Source organism: Crinia signifera, chromosome 1 (assembly GCF_055691185.1).
Source record: "Crinia signifera chromosome 1, ASM5569118v1, whole genome shotgun sequence".
NCBI classification, from domain to species: domain Eukaryota; kingdom Metazoa; phylum Chordata; class Amphibia; order Anura; family Myobatrachidae; genus Crinia; species Crinia signifera.
Window position 1 is genome coordinate 311,540,463 of NC_139217.1, and position 20,880 is coordinate 311,561,342.

Sequence of the window (20,880 nt, forward strand, 5' to 3'; positions counted from 1 at the left end):
CAACTTACCTGTGTGCACACCGCACATCGGTGCTGCAAAATAATAAACCATTCTTTTTTTTACAATAAGGGTTACTGATGTAAATAATAATCCTTTTAAATTTTTCTGTGTCTCTGCTGCTGTGTGGCTGTACTCAAGAAAGATAATGGAGAACCAAAATATGGAGGCTCCAATAGTACAAGAACCACTTTCTCCAAGTGCTGAAGCTGCTGCCACTAGTCAAGACATAGAACATGATGATGAAATGCCATCAATGTCTAATGCCAATGTGGATGCCCAATATCATCGTCGAGGGCATGTGAAATCAAAAAAGGCAAAGTTGAGTATGTTAAAAAAAAAACATACTTAAGCTTGCCAATATGCCATTTACCACACGGAGTGCCAAGGAATGGCTAAGGGCCTGGCCTATGTTCTTGACTAGTGGTCCAGCTTCACACGACGATCATAGCCCTCATCCTTATCCTCTTTTCCCAACCCCTAGAAATGTAATGAGAGTTAAGCTGTCAACAAAAAGACAGCAAACAACTCAGCCTTCTAAAAGACACAGTATCACAAATCCCCAAGGAGAGTCCAAGGGTGTTGGTGGTTGTGAAGCCTGACCTTCCCATCACTGTACGGTAAGAGGTGGCTCCTTCCACCATTTGCAGCATGCCCTCTGCATATGCTGGAAGGATCACCCACAGTCCAGTTCCTGATTTTGAAGTTGTTAATGTTGTACACCAGGAGGAGGAAATGATTTAGCTGGCACTGAGGAGGAAGTTGATGAGGAGGATGCTGCTGCTGATGGTGGTGACATATCACAATATCAGACCCAGATTTAAACTAAGGCAAGGCCAATTTTAATTTAATGGAACCCTGCGCTAATCTAAATATTGCACCATATACTGAAATCACAAGTGCCAGACAAGGATTAAAAATGGTGGCTGCTTCTTACACCTGTCATGCTAGTGAATTACACTGAGATAGGTTATTACATGTGTCTCCGGGAAGCCACTCTGCATTGTTAATGGAAGCAATGTTCCTTAAGCACAGATAGCATATGACTGTGGCACATTCACAGACACACTGCAATGCAGATGAAGATATTCCGAATATTATTCCAGGACCCCACCACTGCCGCTCTCACCCTGCATCACACAACCAGATGCCGTCGGAAGACAACCTAAAAAGTGACAGGAGCGTGCAGGAGATGCTTGTGGTGGGCCACAAAATTGCTGGACACTTTTACCATTCTGTCACTGCCTGCCGAAGGCTGGAGCGGCAGCAAAAACTCCTCAACCTGCCCTGCCATCACCTAAACAAGAGGTTGTGATGTGCTGGAACTCCACCCACTATATGCTGCAGAGGATGGAGGAGCAGCAAAAGGCCATTCAAGCCTACACAGCCACCAACGACATAAGCAAAAGAACAGGGATGCACCTGACTCAAGTGCAAGTGCATATACTAAAGGGGATATAATAAGGAAGGGCGGGGGTATGTTTGCCAGTAGGTTCCGCTCCTTTGCAGCTCTGCAGTGCAGCTATTCCATTCATTGGCTTCTCTTTTTGACCCGTGAAAGAAACCGTTGGCCATTGACAATGTATTCGTGTATTGCTTCCGTTTGCCTAACTTGCTGGAAAACAATTTATTTTGAAAGCTCTGAGCAGATCTCAGTGCGGCCCAAATCATCCACTGCTCCTTGGCTATATGTATTTAAATACCCATCAACTAATGATGTAAAATCAGCTCACATGGCTTCCAACAGTGCTTGGCGTAGAGCCAAGTGGTGTTAGACTTCCAGAGCCAATTCTTTGAGCAAATGTGTAGACATTGGACGATCAAGCCATATAGTGGGGTTATCGTTTATTAAACTTTGCTTGTAAGTCAGCTTGTAAGTCTCGCCTAACTTGCTGGAAAACACAAAGTTGCTGAATTTCTTGTTGAAGCTCTGAGCAGATCTCAGTGCACCCAAATCATCCGCTGCTCCTTGGCTATATGTATTTAAATACCAATCAACCAATGATGTAAAATCACCAAACATGGCATCCAACATTGCTAGGCGCAGAGCCCAGTGGTGTAAGACTTCCAGAGCCAATTCTTGCAGCAAATTTGTAGACATTGGACAATCAAGCCATATATTGGGGTTATCCTTTATTAAAGTTTGCTTGTAAGTCAGGAATGAAACTTGTGAAGATGGCATGTTGAGATGTCAAGTCAAACATTCCTTAAGTGAACATATATGATTAGGAAGGAAGCCCCTGGTTTCCATGAAGAACAGATATACATCTCCTACCTGTGTATCAAAAACATTGCTAAGAACCACCCCATATTGGTGGGACGAAACATCCCCCAGCCAGCGACAGTCATGGACCACATTTAGAATGCTTTTGTCTTCAAGTGCCATTTGTAGCTCGTTTCTGAAAACCACAGGCCCCAAGAGATGGACATCAAAAAGATTAATGCATCTTTTCGTAGCCACCTGCAGCCAGCACAACTTTCTATGGTGGCACAAGTTCAGTCTCAAATTGCAGGACCAAGCAGAGGCTGAAACTGGTCTATCACAACATAGTCTGCATCTTCATCCTCAACTGCCCATTTAATGGCCTGTAGGATACTGTCATGCATCCCATGCGTTGCAGGTAGATCGGGCTCTCTCATTTCCCCGACAGGCTTCCCAGCATCTTCAACACTCTCTTTTGAAAAGGTTTTATCTCTTTTATTAGCTGTATTTTCTGGCTCTTGACTTGAAGGACCAGACAATTCTTCTTGGTTCCACTTTCAAAATGGTATGCCCAAAGAGGATTTTTGTTCCAGGCACTTCTTTCCCAGTTGCTAAATCCTTAACTTTTCTTAAAGTGATTGTACGGCTCACATCAATACTCATTGGCACGCCCTGAAAGCATCCATTGGTGGTTGTAAATTTGATATTCTTCTGTCGAAGTCGAGTTGCATCTACACCACACTAGCATGGTATGGCCGCCATTTTGGTTCTCATAGTTACGTAAATAGAGTATAGAAATAAGTTGGAAAAATTGTGCGAACCCTGTGCGCTGCCATAATAATACACAAAAACTCATATTCCACACTCACAAATAATAACATATAGTTACATGGTTTAAAATCACTACACATAGTAATAATGGTAAAACATGATCTCCCCTGGACATATTTAGTAACTTTTGTATTCCGTCTCTCAACCGCAGCGCTCCAGTGTTTGTTTGAAGTGCGCAACATTTACCAGTCAAGAGTTATGGACCAAATGCATATCTAATGTTTTACATTGCCATGAGGATGGTATAACTGAAAGATCCAATTGAAACTGGATGCATAGCAAGACCCCTAGACCTATGCCTTGGACAAAGACACAGCTGTGCATCTTTACTGTACCAATCAGGAGAAGCAAAATCTGGCCTCTTGGCCAATGGAGAACTTTACTGTACCCTATTGTCTGGACCATATATAATGTTGTGCACAGGGTAAGGACTCTCTCTCTCTCTTTTCTATCTTCTATTTTGGATCATGCTCTGGATAGAATACAAATATTCGGACCGAGAAGCGCCCACGTGTTGATAGAAGGTAACTGTTCTTTTCTTTTGTATTTGTAGTTGTTCTGTGGCTGATTGTATTTATATCTGTTTTCCCCTTTTCATTAGACATTGTTTGTATTGTAATGTGATTTGTATATTCTGTTATTGCTTTCTTATTTCTGTTACCCCCTTTGTCCATCAGGGACTCAAAATATATGGTTAAGGACTCTGTACCCTTATTCCGGAATTTATACCAAGTCTCGTGTAATTATTCGCAATAAGCTGAATATTTACGTGTGTTCAAGTACTTAGTACTGCGAAAATACCGACATAAGAGTATCAGTTTATCGTGTGAGATACACAGATAAGGTTCACTACATGACGCTACACTTTAGTTTGCCCGTAGATAGGAATAAAAGTTATAAGTTTACGGACACAATACATGAACTGCGCACTTCACTTATTATCCATCGGTTTGGTATTAATTGGACATTAACACTTCCCAATGAAATTCATTAGGAAGCTGGTATCAGTTACTACGTCCTTGCTAAATGTGTATTACGGGCACAGGACCAAGCACAGCACACACCATCGGCAGCAACTGCAAACAACCGCACCCTCCTAAAGACATTTTATCTCAAATCCACAAAGAGAGTCAAAGGGTGTTGGTGGTTGTGATGCCGGACCTTCCCATCACTGTGGTGGAGGATTACTTTGGTGACAGCAATTAAGTAGACATGTCAGACAGTCCTTACCTGTACTGGCAGGACAAAAAAGGCAGTTTGGAAGCTCCTGTACAAAGTCAAACTGGCTCTATTTTACCTGAGTTGTCTCCCCTCCACTGTGTACTCTGAAAGAGTTTTTAGTGCAGCAGGGAACCTGGTCAGTGAACAGTGTAGCAGGTTGCTTCTGCAAAATGTGGAGAAGATGATTTTCATCAAAATGAATTGTATGAGGATGAGGACAACATCTTGCCTCTATAGAGCCATTTTGTACAGGGAGAGGTGACTTGCTTCTTTTTTTGTGGGGCCCAAACAAATCAATAATTTCAGCCACAGGCATGTGGCAGACCCTGTTGCTGGAATGATTGGTTTGTTAAAGTGTGCATGTCCTATTTATGCAACATAAGGTTGGGTGGGAGGGCCCAAGGACAATTCCATTTGGCACCTCTTTTTTTGCCATTATGTGCTTTTTGGGCCCTAGTTTTTCAAACAGCCATCCTGTCTGCTGATGCAGTGGCACTCCTAGATGAGCCACGTGTTTGGGCCGCCCACTTGTGTGGATTAGCATAGTTATTCAGCTACCTCGGTGCAACCTTTTGCCCTAAAAACAATGGTGTGAGGTGTGCAGAATAGACTGGAAATGAGTGGAAATTAATGATATTGAGGTTAATATTAGTGTAGGAGCAAAAAAAATTAATTCTGCAATTTTAGCAGTTTTTATGATTAAAAAAAAAAAATCAGAACCCAAAACACAAAAAACGAAACACGAAAATGGTGGTGTTTTGGAACAGATCCAGATCCAAATACTGCCCAAGATAAAGAACCAAAAACCTGTTTCACGGAACACGAAAAGTGGCCGGTGCACATCCCTAGTTCTGACTAAGGTTATACCAGTGGCGTAACTATAGAGGGTGCAGGGGATGCAGCTGCTATGGGGCCCGGCGGCTTGGGGGGCCCGAGGACTTAGCAGCCCATCCCCTGCACCCTCTTGATGTTTTTTTTCTTAATTTTTTTTTTTAAACTATCTGATTACCAAGCCCCCGTCAGCAGCTGGGGAGCAGGATATCCAGCAGCATTAGGTGTTGGACTCGGCAGCGTCTATATGCAGGGGGGTGGGGGCAGGAGATGCCCCCACCAGTGAGATATGGAGCAGGAGGCCAGGGGGCGGGGCTGTATGAACGTGGAGGAGCAGGAGATCAGACAGCGGCTGCCGCTGTACATGGATGAACAGCAGACTCGGCGGCATGTTGGGGAGCAGGACGTTCCGTGGAACCAGTGTGCGTGGAGACAGAGTCCCGGCTGTGCCTCTATGCAGGCCACGGGGATACAGGAGACCTGGCGGTGGAGTGGGAGGCCTGATGGTAGCGATGATACAGGTGACCCGGTGGCTAACTGTGGAGTTGGAAGCCCGGCAGCGTTGGTGAGAGGGGAGCGGGTATCCTCAGGAGGTGCTGCTTATGAGACCCTGTCACAGCCTGGCTCTCCCTCTCTCATCTCTCCCTCTCTCTATCTCCTGTGCTCCCTCTTCCTCTCCCCAGTGTACCCCTGTCCCTCTCATGCTCGCCTACCCCCTCCCTCTTTCCTGTGCTCGCTCTCTCTCTCCTCTTTCAATCCCTCCCATGCTGCTCTCTCCTTTCTCCTCATCCTGTGCTCCCCCTTCCTTTCTCCTCTGTGCTCCCTCCCTCTCCCTTCTGTGCTCCCCCTCCCTCTATCCCCTGCAATCCCTTGCGCTCTACTCTTTTTCTCTCTCCCGTGCTCCTTCCCCTCTCTCATTTTTACTCGTTCCCATGAAGCACTCTCTCTCTCTCTCTTTTCCATGCCCTCTTTGTTGCTCACTCTTTCTTCTGCCCCCTAGGTCGCATAGGGACAACGGTAGTGGGGGGGGGGGCTTTCAAGATTTTGCTATGGGGCCCACATAGATGAAGTTACGCCCCTGGGTTATACTGTATATGGCTTATCACTATGTAGAGCTCACACAGAATACATGACAACCACAAATATAAAATATATTGAAAGCATAACAACATCAAACATGGCATTTTCATTTATGGAGTTAAAATGTTATTATTGTTTTCATAACATAGAAACATAGAATTTGACGGCAGATAAGAACCACTTGGCCCATCTAGTCTGCCCCTTTTTTTAAACATGTTACCTCAAACCATGTTTGATCCTTATTTTTTTTTAAGGATATCAATATGCTTATCCCAAGCATGTTTAAATTGTACGACTGTATTTACGTCTACCACCTCTGATGGTAGGCTATTCCACTTATCTACTACTCTTTCTGTGAAGTAATTCTTCCTCACATTTCCCCTGAATCTTCCTCCCTCTAGTTTCAGTGCATGTCCTCTTGTTCTGTTGCTCCTCTTCCTGTGAAGAATGTCTCCCATCTGTACCTTGTTAAAACCCCTGATATATTTGAAAGTTTCTATCATGTCCCCCCTTTCCCTCCTCTGCTCTAAAGTATACATATTAAGATCTTTTAGTCTTTCCTGGTACGTTTTGTGATGTAGGCCATGCACCATTTTAGTTGCTCTTCTTTGTACAGTCTCTAATGTATTTATATCCTTCTAGAGATATGGCCTCCAGAACTGAACACAATACTCTAGGTGAGGTCGTACCAATGACCTATACCGTGGCATTATTACTTCTTTCTTTCTACTGCGGATACCTCTCCCTATGCAACCAAGCATCTGACTTGCCTTCTTTATTGCTTTGTTACATTGCCTACCTGCTTTTAAGTCCCCTGAAATAGTGACACCTAGATCCCTCTCTTCATCAGTAGTTTCCATTATAGTGCCATTTATACTATATTTAGTCTTTGGATTTCTGAAACCCAAGTGCATGATTTTGCATTTTTTGGCATTAAACTGTAGTTGCCATTCTCTTGACCATTTCTCTAATCTACCTACAGTAGATCCTCAATCATTTGTTTTACCCCTCCTGGAGTGTCTACCCTGTTGCATACCTTTGTGTCATCTGCAAAAAGGCACATTTTACCCTCAATTCCATTTGCAATATCACCAATAAAGATATTAAAAAGCACAGGTCCAAGTACAGATCCCTGGGGTACTCAACTTGTAACCTTTCCCTCCTTTGACTGTACTCCGTTTGCTACAACTCTCTGTTTTCTGTCCTGCAACCACGCTCTTATCCATTCAACTATCTTAGAATCCAATCCCAAGCTTTCAAGTTTATTTAACAGTTTGCGATGTGGGACAGTGTCAAAAGCTTTACTAAAGTCTAGATAAGCTACATCTACAGCCCCATCTTGATCTATTACTTTAGTCACCCAGTCAAAAAAGTCAATAAGATTTGTTTGACATGATCTTCCCCCAGTAAACCCATGCTGTTTTGGATCCTGTAAATTGCTGGTTTTGATATATTCTACAACTCTTTGTTTTAAGAGTGTTTCCATCAATTTCCCTACTACTGATGTAAGGCTCGATAGTTGCTTACCTCTTCCTTGCTTCCACTTTTGTGCAGTGGGACTACATTCGCTGTTTTCCAGTCCTCTGGGATTACTCCAGTAGCTAGTGACTGGTTGAATAATTCTGTTATTGGTTTTACCAGCTCCCCTTTAAGCTCTTTTAGTATCCTTGGATGTATCCCATCTGGCCCCATTGATTTATCCACTTTCAGTTTTGAGAGTTCTGTGAAGACTTTCTCCTCTGTAAATGTACTTGTCTCTCCCTCAGTTTTCTGACTATACTTGCAACTTAACTGTGGCCCCTTCCCCTCTCTTTCAGCAGTGAATACTGAGCAGAAATTATTATTAATATTATCTGCAATTACATTGTCCCCCTCAAGAAAACTTCCACTCTCTGTCTTCAGTCTAATTATTCCACTTTTTTGTTTTTCTCCTTTCACTTATATACCTTAAAAAAGTTTTCCCCCCTTTACCCACTGACTGGGCCATTTTCTCTTCAGCCTGTGCTTTTACACATCTGATTACCTTCTTAGCCTCCTTCTGTCTAACAAGATACACCTCTTTGTCCTCATTCTTCTGCGTTGGCCTTAAATTTCTTAAAGGCCAACTTTTTTGCTTTCACAATACTTTCTACTTCTTTTGCAAACCACAATGGCTTTCTTTTTCTTGTGTTTTTCCTAACTCTTTTGACACAAAGTTCTGTTTCTTTTAGAATTGCACTTTTTAATTTTCCCACTTATCCTGCACTCCTTCCAAGTTCTTCCACTCTGCCAAAGAATCCCTTACAGAGTTTCCCATCTCTACAAAATCAGCCTTCCTAAAATCTAACACCTTTGTTTTTGTGTGCGATGAGTCAGTCTCTGTCTTTATTTTGAACCATACTGCTTGATGGTCACTGGATCCCAGATATTCACCCACATTTATGTCAGATATTCTGTCACCATTTGTAAGTATTAAGTCTAATATTGCGTCCTTACGAGTGGGCTCCGTCACCAATTGCTGGAGGGATGCTCCTTGCAAGGAATTCAGCATGTCCCTACTTCTGATGGAACTTGCAACAGGCAGCTCCCAGTTTACATCAGGTAGATTAAAGTCTCCCATGATTATCACCTCTCCTTTTAATGCCATTTTATTGATGTCCTGCAATAGGCTCTTGTCTAGTTCCTCTTCCTGACCTGGTGGTCTGTAGATCGCCCCTATACGAAGAATCGCCTTCTCCCCTGTTTCTATGGTCACCCAAAGGGCCTCCGTTTTCTCTTCAATACTTTGTATTAAGGTAGTCTTTATATTTTTTTTCACATATATTGCAACCCCTTTTCCAATTTTTCCCATTCTGTCCTTCCTAAATAAAGTATATCCTGGTATAGCTATGTCCCAGTCATGATTTTAATGGCACCATGTCTCTGTAATAGCCACAATATCCAGTTCATTCCTTGTCATTATTGCAATTAGTTCTGGTATTTTATTTCCTAAGCTCCTAGCATTTGCACACATAGCTCTTAAAGTTGTGTTTGTGCTTCTCCTGCTGCTAGCTATGTTCATCTTTCTGCCTATATCTATTCGGTTTTGATCGGCATTATCTTCTGTTGCAGTGGATAGGCTTCCTGTTCCATTTGCCTGCAGAGACAATACCTCTAGGTTGGGGGAGCAGATTTCTTCATTCTTATTTGGTTCACTGCCCCCCTCTGCTAGTTTAAAAAGTTGCTTATGAAGCTTCCAAACTTCTCACTTAATATTCTCGTTCCCCTTGAAGATGGGTGCAGGCCATCACTTTTATATAAGGCTCTGTCTTGCCAGGTAGCTTGACTTTGACCTAAATATCCAAATCTCTCCTCGTTGCACCAATTCCTTAGCCAAACATTGAAGTTTCTAAATCTCAGAGTTCTATCTTCCCCTTGGTGTACTGGCAATACTTCTGAAAAAGTTACAGTGGTTGCCACCTGTTTTAGAGCAGTTCCTAACTTTCTAAATTCATCTTTTACGGCCATGACTTCAGCATTAACCAGGTCATTTGTGCCTAGGTGGACGATGACATCCACCTCCCCATCTTTTCTTGCTGCCTTTACAATTCTTAGCATGCGTTCTTCATCTCTTGGAGCTGTGGATCCAGGTAAGCACCTTACTTGTTTCTCTACTTTAGTAGCATTTCCCAGATGAATTCCTCTAATGATGGAATCTCCCAAAATAAGTGCAGTCCTTTTTGGAGGTGAAATTTTCCTGGTCCTACAGTTAGTAGAGGTAGAAGTCCTCATATCTTCCTGTTCTTTATTGCCTACGTTGGTCATACATTCCAACCCTGCAAGAGCAGCATATGAGTTTTGCAATGTGACCACTTGGGGAATGTGTCTGATGCCCTCTGTCAGTCTCTGCCTTTCAGAGCCCACAGCAGTCCAGGCAGAATGTCTTCTAGGGGCTCTCTGAGGCAGTGGTGGTTGCAAGGACACAGACATCCTACGTAGCTCAGCATGCAGTTTAGCTATCTCCTCCTGCAGCAAAGAAAATCTACTGTATCCATGGCAAATAAAATGTTCATACAGTTATAGCCAAGGTCATCGTTGCTGCACCACGGCCACTCCTGTTTGTTTAGCGTGCCAATGTTGCACATGTGGCGTGGAAACATTACAATGTGCTATTGGCGCTCAATGCATTTCTATAGGCTGCAGAAGTGAATAAGGCATGGTTTTGCCTTGTAAATGACTGCCTCTTTAAAATAAAGCTCAGAGTTCAGGCAGCAAGCTGCACGGTCGCCAACTCACAACCCATTACATCAGGCCCTTTGTTCTCGTTTTACTTTCTCTACTGATTTTAATCCATTGTCCTGCTTTAGTCATAGATCTCTAAGTCTATTTGTTGTGTTCAAACCACTGGGGCACAGCATGTTCAGTCTGCAGATTAATTTTGTGTTGAATCTCTGCATGTCGCCTTCGTATCTCCTTTCTCCCACAGAACAACTCACATAAAACTATTATATCTTGGTCTTAATTTAGATTTTAAAATATTCATAAATAACCATGTCAATCCATCCCTTTCTTCATTGACAGATGACACTGGACACTATATCATTCTGCACACAATCTCCCTATCTCTGAAAGCGTACAATTTAAGAGGCTTGGGGATACATATTTATGAAAAGAGGCAATATGATAGTTTGTAGCTGTTGGCAACCACAGATCCAGCTCAAGTTCCTTTCTCCAGGCTATTGGCGACCAGATGCAATTTGAATGCCTCAGGAATTAAACGATCACAGGTTTGTGGCTCTGGATAGTTGGTAATTACAGATACTGTCATACAGTAGATTCAGGATTGTGGCACTAGTAAATTACATGGACTGTGCTTGATCCTGACTCAGAGTCAGATTTACAGGTGCACAGAAAATGCTACATCCATATTTAAGTCAGTTGGTGATTACAAACACTATTCTAGTTCCTAGATGTAGGCAGTTGGGGACTATGGGGGTTATTCTGGTCTGGTCGCAATGTTAGCACGGGGACTGATGTTTTGCTATCTGCATGCACAGCCTCATTTCTGCACATGGGCATATGTGGGTGCATGCATCCACAGTGAATAGACTGTGGCCAGGGGGGCATGGGGCTGCGGATAACCACACCCATGGGAATGCCCAGTGTTTCATGGGCGTTCCCCTGAAAATGCTGGGTGTTCCCATGCAGATCGCCCGTTGGCATGGGCACCGGTGGCGGGCAGCTAACATCACTGGATGTCAGCTGCCCGCCTAGTTCCATCTGAATGCTCACGCACATCTAAGGTTACCTCAGAGTATCCTTAGATGTGCTTGTGCCTTCCACATAATTTGATGGTTGGAAACCATCAAATGATGTGGGTGTTCCCCCCTACAGCCTACGAATGGTTGTCAATGTTAAACATCCATTCACAGCCCATGCATACAATCGCGGCGTGCATGCCTGCATATCGGCATTCGCAGGGTGGCGTCTGGTGGACTCGCAAGTCTGCAATTTCGCAGCCTTGTGAATCAACCAGAATAAAGTCAGATAAGTACTGTGCCAGTTCCTGGATACAAGAAACTGATAATTGCTGGTACTGTCCTTGTTTCTTGATGTACATAGTTGCTGATTACAGGCATTGTGCGGCCTCATAAAAATGCTGGGCATTCCACTAAGAAAGCAGGCGTGTCAATGTCTGAGTGATGTCAGTGCCCTCCCTGAATTCAGCCATCTCCATTGGAAATAAAAGTCAGTCTATTTGCGACCATTTTTCACTTGTGTGGCCACATGCAAGGGGGATGGCCGTTCGGTCGGTGGGTGGCATTTTCTTGTTCCCTAGGCTGTGAACATAAGCAGCCTAGTGAACAGGTCTGATTCAGGCACATGAGCATTATGCTTTCCAATAGTGAATTAGAACGAATTACCCCGCCAAATAGCAGTCAAATACATCTGGGTTATACTGTTATTTTTATTATTTTAACTATCCAAACTAATGGAGGAGACCAGTTGTAGAAGGACTAGACATCAAACACCTTTAAATAGAGTAGATAAGTGGAAGCACACACTAACGCATTTACCCTCTGCCACCCACTACAGTTTGCCAACTGAGGTAATATTCTTACTTTTTTACTTATGCCAGAAATACTCATGGCAGTTATAAAATGTTCTAGTATGCAAGATGTTGTTGTATCACGTTTACTCTCTATAAAGACTTCCTATACTACATACTAATGTGTACAATTTAATTGATAAATTTTTACTAATGTATATAAACTAATAAAAACCAGGGCCAACAGCAGTGTGGGTCCCTGGGCAAAGCAATGCACTGGGGCCCTTACCCATTCTCCCCTCCTAGGGGTGGGGGGTGAAATCAGCAGCAGCTTTGATGTCCCACGGATGCCAGGGGGTTCTCTATCTTCCTCTCAACATGTAGGACCTGGAGCAGTAACTTCTGCTAATTACTCCTGCACAGGAAGGGGGCACTGAGCTAAATGAAGGGTCCCTTGTAAATGAAGGGTCCCTTCCAGGGAGGTAGGGGGTGTTTTATATGCAGTGGAGGGTTGGATAATGGAGTGGACTTAATATTCTTCATTTTCCGGTGGAAGTGAAGATTGTTTGACTGTAGATATCGCCATTATCTGGAAATAGATTTCTTAGCCTTCAATAGTATAAAAACCTAGTGTCCTAAATTTCAGGATGTGCTGGGGACTTGGGGATCAGAGATCAAGAGCCAGAGCAATCCATTGACAAAAATATAAAACTGTACACCAGATGTTTGGAGCTGGAGCAGGGACCGGCTGCTCGAAGGCTTATATCTCTGATTCTGGGCATGATAGAGACAAGCCTCTAGTGTTTCCAGAAAGGGGAGCATCCCAGCTTTTGGAATATACTCTCAAAAAAACTCTGACTGGGAAGTGCAATTAACAGGTCAGATGTGGACTGCTGCTTTGAAGTTGGATATCTCCAGTTCCCCAGGGCTAATTTTTAAAATTCTGGTATCCCTGGAAAAAGGGGATCCACAGCTATCAGTATTGGGCCGTTATACACCTGTAGCCCCTGGGCAAGTACCCATTAAGCCCATACGAAAAACACCCTGATAAAAACTCTGTGGCCTAAAGGGGAGCTACATCATTAGGAGGGTTTTTCCTGTTAATGCTTTATGCTTGCCATACATCAGGACTAGCAGCATCAGATCACGGTTGTCTTACGATTTCCCCAGCAGATTTCCAGACACACGATAGATCTTATGTGTGTAATTTCACTTAAAATCTATCATAAGATCTGTAATTTCCAGCATATTGGTCGTTAGAAGCATCTTCAGATCTTACGTGCAGCTCATAAGATCTGAGGATGGACCTCATGACCCGCTGGCCCACGCAACATACCAAAACACCTCACGATGTGCAATCAAAAAACACACAATGCATCGCACAACCATCAAAATCATGTGTTTGGCCCTGAAATCGTTCTGATTTATGGCAAGCTGTAGATCAGTGGTTCCCAACCTTAGTTCCCCCAACAGTTCATGTTTTCTAGGTCACCCATGTGTACTCATTATTCAGGGACACATTTGAAAAGATCCACAGTTGAAGCTTGTTATTTCACTTGTGATTCTGTGCTAGTTATTTCACTTGTGACCTGAAAAATGTGAACTGTTGGGAACCACTGCTTTATATCAGAACCGTATGCTTCATGGTGAGGCAGATTTAACAGCAATATTCTTGTTAATAATAAATAATGCTCTCGCCAAACAGCTCCTAATTGTCATTTTTCAACACAAGCATTTATCATTTCTGACCAATGATAACAAAAATATCATTCATTGTTATATCTGCCTCATTATAACTAACCAGGGCATTATTAGGATCCCCTATGGGCCTGCTCCCAACATACTGTATTTATAAATAGAATACCTACATAAATATATAAATAGAGATATTCAGTAACCATTGGACCCTATGCAGCAGCTTAGCTTGCTCAATTGATGCTCTGATTGTGCTACCTACAGTATTATGTATAGGTGCTTCTTTAGACAGCTTCTTTAAAGCTGATGGACCCGAAATACAGTATACAGTAAAAGACACTAGCAGCATTCATCCAATGAGGGGAAACAATGGTTAGTGTGTGGTGCACAGTTATCAGCAGCTGGCATGGGGTGGTCAATCCCCAAAAACAATGCAAGATAAGGATAGAAATGCCAACGCTGGCTGTTCAACAAAAAATTAGACGGTTCTCAATGATAAATTATAATTATTAACTCTAATAATATAAAAGGTAATAAGTAATAAAATATAAACAATGACAAATGTTGAACATAATATACAGAAATAATAGAAAATATTGTGAGTGTCACATGAGTGACATCATGGGGGAAATTTACTAAAGGAAATTTGTAAAAAAATAGGTGTATTTGTATCCAGAAATACACTTATTTTTGAGATTTTCTATCCCAAAAATACGGCAATTCGTATTCGTATTGATAGCACATCAATACGACTACGAATTGCCGTATTTTCGGCATAGTAAATGTCAAAAATAAGTGTATTTCTGGATACAAATACACCTATTTTTTACAAATTTCCTTTAGTAAATTTCCCCCCATATGTGGTATTTCACTAAAATGGAGTAATTTGTTAAAAAGACTGGGTATAAAAAGGTAAACATATTACCATTTAGGTGATCCACTGATGTTTGATAGACTTGTATAGTTGTAAATATATTCCCTTTGATTTGTTGTAGAAGAACAAATAGTTCCCAATGGATTTATTTGAGATTTCCTGATGGCAGCCACTTGCTTGCTGATGTGTTTGTTTAGGGATTGGGCTAGGTATCCCAAATGGATAGACAGTCACTCAACCAGGCTCTTGATGGCGCTCTAGGATTTCAGGATATTTGGATTGATCACAGACAATTTGAAGTATCCCAGTGAAATAAGAAATACAGCTCAATAGCGTTGTGGGACTTCAGAATAAATGGTTTGAATACCAAAGGTTGGCAACATCCCAGTAAGGTTTGAAAAACAACTCAATGTGTTTCCCTGGATAATTGTAGTTTCCAGCTTCCTCAGGAGCAAGTCAGTCTATTTGCGACCATCAAATGATTTTTTTCACTTGTGTGGCCACATGCGAGGGGGGGGGGGGCGGTGTTTGGTCGGTGGGCGACCATGAGGACCTACTGTAGATGTAATAATGGTGTGTGTGCTTCAGCCCCTCCCTTCTGCAGATTTATGCAGCAGACACCCACAATCACAGTACCAGGATTCTGATACTACTTTATTGAAAAAATAGCACGGATAGATTGCCAAAGATGTATTACAGAGGTTAATGAAGGAATTTAACCCCCTGCCTACTACCCACCCAAAACAAGAAAATCCCTTTAAATGACATTCAAATTTTGTTAATAAATTAGATGATAAATAAAGATGTATTGTAAACGCAATAAAAAAACACAATATAGTTTATACTGCAATAGAAAACCGAGGGCCGCTTAAGCAATGGATCTGAGCTGCCTGCACTTTAGGTAGTGAGTTGCTAGGGTGTATGACAAGATCAAGGATAGCCAATCAGGGATCAAGGGAGGAGTTCCTTGTGCTAGTAATAATCAGGAAGTCAGGTGATCTTCCCCTCTGGTGGAATTTCCCCACCCTCCCTTCCTAATTTTCTATTTCTTGGCGGCGGCGGTAAACAACGGTCCTTGTTTAAATGAAAATAGTAGGAAGATAGTGGGGTGCGCTCTCCCGACATTGATATGTTGCTAGCCCATGCCCCTGGACGGGGAATGGGCTGCACCATCCACATGGGTGGGTTGCGAGGGTAGAGTTGAACACCAAAGATGTATGAATGGTGTGTTGTGATCTTACCCCCTCTCTTTTCTATGACCGTTCTTTAGGGCCGCCACCCTTTATAGTCAAGTTATAGCTGTCATTTAATAAATTTGACATCATATTTGAAACGCCAGCACTTATGTCTGTTTGGTTATTTTAGTGTTAAGTTATTTTTAAGGTTTAAATAAGTTTGTTAAAGTGTGGGGCATAAAGATTACCGATGGGGAGTTTAGAATGCAATAATAATAATGATAAACAGAATAATTAATGATAAACAGAATAATGAGAGACAGAATTATTGTGTGTGTGTGTGTGTGTCTGTCTGACTGTGTGTGTCTGTGTCTGTGTGTAGGCTTTTATATTCATTTTGATTTGACTGCAAGAATTACGCTGAGCTATTACATTTTTAATACACTATGCATAACACATATAGCAGGTACTAGAAAAAAACTGCATAAATTACGTAATTGGTATTCACACTGCCTTTGCAAGGAATTAATACACTACCACAGTTCGTAACAGCCTGTTGTTTAATACACATAAAGAAGAGAAGAATTCTCCTATTAAAATGACTTATCCCAGCTATTTACCAAAGGCAGTGATTTAGCAATAGCTAAGTCTATGTAGTGCTGTTGAATGTAGATGATAATACTTCTTGTCCTTGTCGGACTATTTCATTGCTCCTATCAGTTACTGCTGCTGCAAGGTCCCGTGGGTACATTAGCAGTCATCCCAGGAAGTGTGTTTAAGTAATGGACATAATGTTCACATTTGCTAGACCAGCCTTCCCCCTAATCATGAATTATTCTTCCCCAAGGCTCAATTGGAACATTACTTTAGAAGCAGAAGATTTAATCCTTTTCAGATGATTGGAGGGAATGATTACAGTATTATTTTCTTGTTCAGGCTGTCGCCAGTGAAGGTGCCTTTTTCTGTCCCCTTCTTTAATAGGCAGCAATCTTTATTTCCCTAGAGGGATATGGCAATGAATGTGAAATGGGATAAATCACCAGGAATGTAAGGTGCTGAACCATACATCACCACTGGTTAGTTAATTAGTTTAGCCCTCACGTTTCTCATCTTGGTGATGAAATACCTTGTATTAATAACGAACTTGTCTGCATATAACATGTTTTCATGTATTTACGTTTTGGCAAAGGCATTCTGTCTCTGTGCTGGATGCAATCAATAACATAAGAAACCTACAGCTGATTGTCTGTCTTGGATTTCTACGGATTATTGCAGTAACTAAAAGGGATTACATATTTATCCTTATAACTCTGAAGAAAAACAATCTTTCAGAGACTAATAGGATATGTGTAGCGTACCGTGGGACTGATAGTTGAATGTAACTGATGTGATATTTTTGCAGAGATATTTTGCACATATTAAAATAAAACTCTATAAAATATTATTAAACAATACAATAGGTTTATGTTAGAAAGCACGTCAACTACATCATTGCAGCCACCTGAAGAGTGTAGTTCATATTGCTACTAGCTTATACTTTGTCGCCATTTATTTTTGACATATTTTTGACATATAACGCTCATCAGCAATCTATCTGCCTACCCTGTAATCTTTTATGGTACTTGTGTACTTTCACGGCTCCCATCGCATGCGATTTTTAACATAAATGCATCCAAATGCATTGAAATTAGTATCAAACATGTTCAATGGCCCCCAAATGTCATTTTTGAGGCTGTACCACCCCCACTATCAACGCGAACCTGAAGCGTGGCGAGCGCAGCGAGGCCGCGAGGGGCGGCGGTACGCGTCCTACGACCTTTTCATACCCCCACTATTCACGTCGGCGTGGAGTTGAGAATAGAAAGTGTGGCAAGCGTAGCGAGCCACCGAGCCCGAAGCGTGGCGAGCGGACGCGGACACCTGTGAAGCCCGCGAGGGGACGCATATACCTGTGAAGGTATCCGTGTCCGCTCGCCACGCTTCGGGCTCGGTGGCTCGCTGCGCTCGCCACACTTTCTATTCTCAACTCCACGCCGACGTGGATAGTGGGGGTATGAAAAGGTCGTAGGACGCGTACCGCCGCCCTGCTTCAACTAAATCTGACTAACAGCTTTTTGGGGTGGTTCACATTGGTTTGGTAAGCAGTTTACCGAGAGGGCAGATGCCACCCGCCGGTCATGCAAACTCACGCCCCCTTCATCCGTGTATACTCACACATCCATTCGCATGTGAGTGTACAGGTGGAAAATCATTCTAGACTGACTTTTATTTTGACTAGACGCAGATGGGGTGGGCAACTGACCAAGCACTGCGCTCACATGTGGATGCCTATAACTTTTCTGGGTGCACCCACCATTTTTGTGGTAACGCCATGGGCGTCCCCATACTCCAGCCCCCTGCATGCTCCCTGTCCACACCACTGTGCCTTGTCGAATGTATTTCATTTGTTAAGGCATCTATTCCATTTTTGTGGCCATCTAGGTGCCTCCTATCTGTTACATCATTTCAAGCAAGTTGTTCAATAAATATGTTTTATGAAATCATAATCATTTGCAAAATAGCAGTCCCAAATTTGCTACCAGCAGTTTGAATGAGCACATGCAATCTTCTATGCCAGCACCCTTATCATCAACCTTCTAATGTTTTTTTTTTTTGGGGGGGGGGGGGTATTCCTTTCAAAAAATGTTTTGTGGAAGCTCAAACAAACCAAGCACTCCAGGCACAAATGTAGCAGTCTCTGCTGCTGAAGTGCTTAGTTTGTTAAACTGTTTCCAGTTTAAAAATTCCATCTTGCACCACATGTGGACCAAAAAAACATCATATTGTCCCTCATACTCAGATTCTATGTGCACCTGATAAATGTACTAAGGGGTGTCTTACCCAGTTAGGAAGCATGGGTAGTGGGGTTGTATTGCCAGCAGGTCAGCCTAATAACATTATTAGTGTGATAATGTGACTGTGGTTTTCATATTCTAAATTCATTAATTAATAAATGAATCTTTTCTTTCACTCTTTATAAGGAATTCTTTGCTATTATCACTTTAGCCTTTCAGTGGCTACAAGGCAGATTTTTGTTATTTTATTCTAAAGTAATTAAATAAATAAATACAATTTTGCGCAGCTTTTGCTATTATATAGTGCAGTTCTCGAGAAAGGTTTAGGTATATTAACCATTTCCCTATCCCGTATCAGAGCCAAGCAATAATGAGTTTAGTGAATCAAGTTAAAGAAGAATCACAGTGGCAGGGCCAGGAAGTGTGTGTGAGAAGACTGTGTGAGGGATGGGACATCAGTGCACCCGGTAAGTGCCTTTGCCCAGACTCTCCTTCTCTGGTTGTTGCCAGTGCTTAGTCTCCGGGAAGCAGTGCTGCTGCAGGGATAGAGGCAGGAGGGAGGGGAATGTGGCTGATTATGTTTATATACAGCATAAGTGACCTTCACCTGCTTCACATGCAAACATCACTGCTATTAGAAAAATTTACCTGTGTGAAGCAGGGGCAGGTCTCTAGTAAATAAATAATAAATAATCAGTTTCAACCCTTATCAGGAATCCTTGGCTACTACATTTTATTCTTTATTTATGACTGGGGCATGAAGAGTCCATTTGGGGAATGTGGTGGTACAGATGTAGCCTGTGTAATCTTTGCTGGGAGCCTGCCAGATCCTTTTCACTGGCGAGCACTGGCAATAGAGACTGGGACGCGCATGTGTCTCATGCGCACGCGCGTCCCAGTATCACGGTGGCTGGGCAGCTTCTCCCTGCCCTTCTCCGCATCAGGGAGACGCCGCACAGTTTGGGGGGTTGGGCGGTGAGGGGGACCGGCGGCGATGGCGGGGGAGGCGGCAGGCTACGTTGCCACGGGGCGCACAAGCATCTCGTGCGTGCCCCTGGTGGTAGCCGGCCGCTGGCAGGGGCTGGCAATAGAATCGTTAGCCCATGCAAAGTTAAAGCCGACTCCATCTGTAGGAGCCAGTCTCCAAATGGGATGTGGCAAACCAATACCATTAAAGTGTGTGGTCTGAGCTTCTTGATAAATATAACATCAATGCACTGTAGAAATATAACACAGTATAAGTGAAGTGAAATGTAACATATCCAGTGCTCACCCGCTCCACTGTGGGGGGGGTCGCTCCACTGGGGGGGGGGGGGTGCCGGGCACTCCGGCACTCACCTGCTCCGGTCGCTCCATCGCTCCACAAGGGGGTGCCCGGTAATGCGCCACGGGTCGCTGCGGCGTTCAATGGGAGGGGGCGGGTGTGATGTGGCTTGGGCCGCGGAGTAATTCCACAGGGAGTGATGCGGAGGTGGTGAACGCCAAGTCACTCCAGGGGGGGAGATGGGTTCTAGAGTTGCCGCTAACCTCCATCTACAGGGACCTTCTCCTAAGTGCCGCCCTGCAGTGGCCGGCGCCCTAGACAAATGCCTAAGGCTGCCTAGTGGGGGCGCCTGGGTGGTTGCCCCTGTGGGCCAGTCCAACCATGTTTACAGTATACTCTTGAGGCCTTTTCACTTAGTGGCTGCAAACAAATTTTGGAGAAATAATAATAATAATAATAATAATAATAATAATAAAAGTAATAATTTTATATAGCACTCTTTTACAATAGGCTGAAGGCACCTAACAGAATGAACATAATATACTGTAGGTAATAAACAATGAATTACAGAAAAAGCTGTTCAGTGCCACTGCTTTGTCGCTTCATTTAGTCATTCAGCCTTTGATCTGTATTGATGAAAAATTTTGTAAGCTGTGAGGTAGTTAAAATTGACTGAAAAGGACTGGAAATTTATTTTATTGAGGTTAATAATACTGAAGGAGCCCAATCAGGTCCAGGTTACATGATTTTAGTTGTTTTTAGCAATTTTGTAAAAAACAAAATACGGATCCAAAACCAAAACACGTGATGGCGGTTTTGCAAAACCACAAAGATTAATACAGAGCCAAAAGGAGAGCATAGGGATCGG

At 42.8% G+C, this 20,880-nt stretch overlaps 1 pseudogene; it reads right to left on the bottom strand.

Annotated features, from left to right (window-relative positions):
* Window positions 1–417: 417 nt before the first annotated feature.
* Window positions 418–20,104, bottom strand: LOC146075898 (piRNA biogenesis protein EXD1-like; annotated as a pseudogene).
* Between the last annotated feature and the right edge of the window lie 776 nt (window positions 20,105–20,880).